We start from the raw sequence: 6,302 nt of genomic DNA on the forward strand, positions 1-6,302 counted from the left end.
GCAGCAGCGAAACTTGTGTGGACAGCCCCTGCCAGCCCCGTATCATGAGGGGAGACTCACCACTATTCTCGTGTTTGGTATTGCTGACCTCTGCCTCCATCTGGGTGAAAGGCATTACATGCATTTGCCCTGTAGCTGTACTCAATGGACAATGGCAGTGCCCCCATTAGCAGACAAGTAACATCTGCTTACTTTGGGGCCACAGGAATTGTGAACTGTGAGACCCTCCACTCACCAGATCTTCATATTGTCCACTTTTAAAATCCAAAGGGGGATTTCAGTGAGGCATGAAGTGCTGTAAAGAGTCCTGTCAGAATGGCTTCTTCCTTATTCTGTAAAGATTAATATTCCAACTGTCTTTTGTATATCTCAGGAGCTCAAGATGATTTAAACCATAGAACTACTATTACTATTTGCTTACAGAGATGTCAAGAGACATACAGACACACACACAAAAGACTGTGTTCATTTCTTACTCATAATTCAGGCAGTGAATGAAGGAAAAGGGGAAAGATTGCCCAGGAGTTCCAAGCAGAGCAGAACTTGAAGGAAGGCAGGAGGACAGCACATCTTGTCTGGTTGGTCAGATAGTGACAATATCCTAGCTCTGGGTCAGGAGTTTGAGTCCCAGCTTGGGAATAGAAGAGAGCTATAGAAGTTTGGGGGGCTCAGGCTGGGAATGTGGCTTTGTGGTAGAGTGCTTGCCTAGCATGCACGAAGCCCTGGGTTCGATTCCTCAGTACCACATAAACAGAAAAAGCCGAAGTGCCACTGTGGCTCAAGAGTTAGAGTGCTAGCCTTGAGCAAAAAGAAGCCAGGTGGGTTGGGGATATGGCCTAGTGGCAAGAGCGCTTGCCTCATATACTTGAAGCCCTGGGTTCGATTCCCCAGCACCACATATACAGAAAACGGCCAGAAGTGGCGCTGTGACTCAAGTGGCAGAGTGCTTGCCTTGAGCGGGAAGAAGCCAGGGACAATGCTCAGGCCCTGAGTCCAAGGCCCAGGACTGGCAAAAAAAAAAAAAAAAAAAAAAAAAGAAGAAGAAGCCAGGGACAGTGCTCAGGCCCTGAGTCCAAGCCTCAGGACTGGCAAAAAAAAAAAGAAGAAGTTTGAGTGACTCTTGTTGCAGAATTAGGGCGACCCAGCCAGAACTGCCCCTCTGACCCTTTCTAGAGGCTGCAAGGGGAAGCAGGGAGAGAAACAAGCAGCTGGAAAACACCTTCCCAATGATTCCCTCTGCTTACACAGGCTCTGCGAGGGGCGCAGCTAAAGTGATTTTCTCAAAGGGATGATCCTTTGATGGGATGTCCTATGGATCTTCTCCAAAGACAAGAAGAATCCCAAGCCTGCAGGACTGTGAGTTTGTACCCACAGGAGATCAAGAGCAACCACACCCTGTGGAATGGGTATGCAGTGGTGGACTACTCACTAACTGTAAGGCTGTAGCTAAACCTTGGGTCTCTGTCAGCCCTCTTCCCTCACTCTCAGTGGGCTTCCTGGAGCAGGATGTGCTTGGGAGGACATGTGCTTTGCCCTTCATTAAGGCAAAGAGGGGCTCAAGTCCCAAACCCACCTTCTTCCCCAAACCCACATGTCTCCTGAATGGCCCTGGAGGAAACAGGAAGGAGGACATTTTCTTTCTCTAGCTGAAAACAGTTGGTTGAGCGGCTGGCTTCTGCCCTGTGAGAATAAGGTCAGGATGGTCTCAAAATAAATACCCACATGTTCTTTAGTTCTTGACACCTGTTGTCCCGGAGACAGAGACCCAGGCCCAAAATAGCTGCAGCTGCAACTGTGGGTGCAGATCTTGCCCAGGGCTGGAGAGTGGGCCATATTTGGAAGTGTGTGTCCCTCCAGCCATGGGCCAGCCCTCCTTGCCATGAACCTTGGGGCTTGAAGATGTGAGCTGCCTTCCCCTCTCCTTTCCTGCTCTCCTTTTTGAGGGGATTTCTGGGTAAAGACAGATGCCTGAACACATAATAAGGCACAGGCGTTAAACATATAGCTTCAGAGCGTGGGAGGAGGCTGTGGCCCTGAGCACTAAAGGTCTCCTGTTTCCTCACCTCCTCCCCCAGGGCCTCCTCTCACATACTTCATCCTCATTTCCCAATTCTGAGCCTGGGTGATTTGCAAACAGCCCTGTTCCTGGCCCTTGTAAACCAAACTCAAGGCTCTATTTGTTCTTGACTGTGTAAAGAACCTCTTTGGTGATTTTCTTCCGTCTTAATTACACATATATGGAGGCAGAGGGTTGGCATAGCAAGCACTTGTTTTTCCCAAGGGCAACAGATTCCCTTCCATGTCTCTTTTCTCCTAGGAAGTCAATTCGTTGCATGCACTGAGCACCTGCTGTCTACATAGCATGGCACATGCTTACTGCTAAAGTCATGGTTTCCTTTTGTTTTTTGCCTACAAAAGCTGTCATTCTCTTGCCTTCCTCAATTACCTTTTTGTATTTTTAGTGGGTTCTTAAATTCTTCTTTATGGCAATGTTAGTTAAAGGTTCTTTCTTCATTGTCTTTGTAACCCTGGGTTATGGGAGAGCCTTCTATGTGGTGGTCCCTTCTCTCAGCTGATGTCAAGTGAAGGCAGCCTGTTTTTTGGGTACCGTGGGAATGTCACTCACAAAGGAGGACCATGATGGTTCGTTTGCTGTAACAAAGAGTAGACCCATAAATGCCCAGCACTTGTGATTTCCTATTCCTCACTGTCATGGAAAGCATGCGACATCTTGGATAACAACAGTAGCTGCCATGCTGGGTATGGGGCTCTGAGTGGCCTGAAGCCAGAGGCCTGTGGAATGTCTCCGCCTGGCTGAGGGGAACCGGATCCCCACTCACAGCCACAAGCCCAAGCGACCAAGCGGGGCCCCTGGGCCTCAGCCATTTTTGGCTGTGGGTTTGATTATTGAGAGGGATGCAAATAGACTTCTGTGTTCTGGGCTGTTTGCTCACCCCACCTTCTGAGGCTCATTTGTCTTATTAAAACTCTCAGCTGTCACAGTGACCCAAGCATGGAGAAATGAAAGGCTGCCCTCTCAGCTGCTGGTGGCTGAAGCCTCAGCCCATTTTTCCCATAAGGATATGTTGCTCCTGTGAGAAGCCGTGTCCCTTGGATCCCAAGAAAGAGGGCCATCTGCCAGTCACAAATCAAGACCTCATCTGTTCCAAATAAAGCAGGAGTCTGCCAGCCTCATTGGCAGTTCCTTTAGAGTTGATAGGTCTTTTTTTTTTAATCCTGTACTTCAGCATGTATTTCTTGTATAATTAAAATATTATAAAAGGTAATAAAAATAGATAATCACTAGTGAGAGATTTGAGACTCAATAAAGAATTCAGCAAGCCAGAGGTTTCCAGATTGCCTGAGGATTACAATTGCAATTACAATTCTATGACCTGATACTAGAAAAGGAAAGAGAAGAGTGAGAAAATAGAAGTACATAGGAATGGTCCTAGAAATTTGGGGAACATGGGATCCCACTTAAAGAACTGAGAGGAAGAGGAGAGACTTTTACCCTATTTGGCCATCCGATTTGAACTCAGATATAAAAGAGCCACTGAGCAAATAAATGAGCTGAAAGTCACCTATGTTCCGACTAAAAAAAAAAATGACTGGCTTTTGGAGGGCAGACTCAAGGATGGAGTGGGGAGGGAGGATAATTGGTGACCAAGAGGAAGGTTATCATGGAATTCTTGGAGAAAATGAACAGCAATAGTCAGTAAGCAAAACAGAGCCAGGTAACAGTGGTTCATGCCTAGAATCTTAACTACTCATGAGGCTGAGATCTGAGGATTGGCATTTGTAGCCACCCCAGACAGGAAAATTCTCCCATTAACCACTAAAATGTCAGAAGTGGGTCCCAAGTGGTAGAGTGCCATTGGGCACAAAAGTTCAAAGACAGTGCCCAGGCCCTGAGGCCAAGTCCCAGCAGTCACACACATGCATGTGCACACACACACACACACACACACACACACACACACACAGCACACTTGATGTTTTACCAACCCAGTTTCAACACAACTTTCCCTAAGCCCTCCATCTCAAGTATTTCTTATGCCTATCTGCTTGGATAGTCATAGCTGTGACCTTGGGCAAGTTACACTGTGTTTTTGTTACCTTTTCCAAGCAGATAGATCAGACTCATCTCATCATCACAGAATCTTTACACCAATGATGATGACAGGAGATGGCCAATATGCCAATATGCCAAGTGCCAGGCATGCATTGGGTATACAGTGCCTGCTGTCGCCCCCTCCCAGCTGTTTGCCATGGCAGCTCCTGACTTGTAAAGAAATGCCTGCCTTCATTTCTTTCTCCTCAGTGTCAGGGCTTGTTGGCAAAGTTCTTTGTGTTACTAACTCTTAAAATATGAACTTTCCTTACTTATGAGCTTCACAAAATCAGGCCCAAACAGAGAGGTTGTGGATGATTCAAAAATCAAATTCTACCCCATCTTGATCAGACCCAGAAGTCTGGATAGGAGTTCTTTGTAAGTGGTTGTATATATTTTGATCAGGAGGCATATAGTGACTGGCTGTCTATCACTTTGTAATCCCCATGATCAATTTACTAAAAGTTCCTGCTTTATGTCAAAATGATGATATTCAGCCAGGAGCATTGATTCACATTTGTCATCTTAGTTGCTCAGGAGGCTGAGATCAGAAAGACAGCAGTTTGAGGCCAGTCCAGGCAAAAAGTTTATGAGACTCCAATCTCAATCAGTAAAAAGGTAAGTGCCATAGGTTCACCTGTCATTCCAGCTATGTTGGAAGTATAAAACTGGAGATGAAGGACCAGGCCCACTTGATCAAAAATGTGGGACCCTATCTGAAAAATAAAGAAAACAAAAGAGGGTGAAGGCCTGGCTCAAATGGTACAGTGCCTGCCTAGCAAGTACAAGGACCTGAGTGTAATCCTCAGAACATACTTCACTCCTAAAAAGGTAATGTACCCGTTCTTTCATTTCTCATGCTTCCAAACTGATTCTTCTGAAATGAGGAACTTCCTTTGCTTTCTCTGTTGCCTGATTTCCATGGAAGGCAATGTCTAGCAGTTCTCAGAAATCCTGGGAAGATGCAAGGATGCTCTTTGCCTGGGCCCAGGCCTGGACAGGGATCCAACTAGTTACCAGAGCAGTGAGGTCCCCTTAGCCAGAGCCATCACCAGAAGGGCACAGCATTTGCTACTCACAGTGTAGGCATGATGTAACAGAAACAATCGAGGGATGTGACCTTTCTGTGTGGCTAGAACTCAGAAGGAAGCAGAATCTGACATGATCACAGCCCTGGGCCTGTCATTCCCATAAATCCCAGGAGAGGCTAAGCTTGGGGGTTGAGCCCTTAAGAGAATTCCCTGAGGACTTCCCTTCCCACCCAAGTCCAAATGGTTCACCTTTGAATTCTCTACATCCAGATAAAGCAAAGGACTTGGTCAGCTCTTTCAGATGAGTTGAATTATGGCAATAAAACAATCCCAGGTTAGAAGATACCATTTCTAACAGCTGGTCAGTAAGTTATTCTTACTTTCTTCTCTATTCCCTGCCCCCTCCTGTAGGTTTTACCTCAGTAGCAAGTAGGGTTTGGAGTTGGGCAGCTCTGAAATAATATACATTGTGCCAAGATAGCAAGAATCTGTAGTAACTTTAGATTATGTTTTGTTTTATTCACTTAAATTTCAATTATTTGTGTTACTTTGCTGGGGAGGGAATCCAGAGCATCATGTGTGCTGGGCACAAGCCATACCACTGAGTTACCTGCTCAGACTCTTAATTTTTTAAAGAACCAGATACACTTTCATTCATTTGCATATTCCCAATAACTCAGAGAAAGGGGCAGCTGTCCATCAAATATTTGCTAGATTCCAAATCTATTTCCCTGATGGGATATAGAGGAGGGGAATCTGGCCTTTTGCTTTATAACCCTACCCTACAGGAGGCAAGGTTTTCCTAAACCTAACCTATGTGCCACGCCCCCCATCACATTAAAAAAATGATTCCTGAAAAATTCTCCCTCCCATCCCATATCAAAGCAACACTTAACCTAAAAGCATTTCCTTTATCTGTTTACACAGAAAGTGCTCTCTCCTGATTTGCATTTACTAAAGCATCTGCTTACTGAGATTTCAAGAATAAACATAAAAATCCACAAAGGGTGGGGGGAGGTAGGGGAACCATTTCCGCAGGGAAAGAAGGAAAGTAAGGACAAAAGACACATTCAGCTGGAAACAAGGCCAAGTTTATTGCATGTGAAAAGAAGTCATTTGGAAATGCAGTCAGGAACCGTGAAAACATACATTTTGTA

Source organism: Perognathus longimembris, chromosome 17, assembly GCF_023159225.1.
Source record: "Perognathus longimembris pacificus isolate PPM17 chromosome 17, ASM2315922v1, whole genome shotgun sequence".
Lineage (NCBI taxonomy): Eukaryota > Metazoa > Chordata > Mammalia > Rodentia > Heteromyidae > Perognathus > Perognathus longimembris.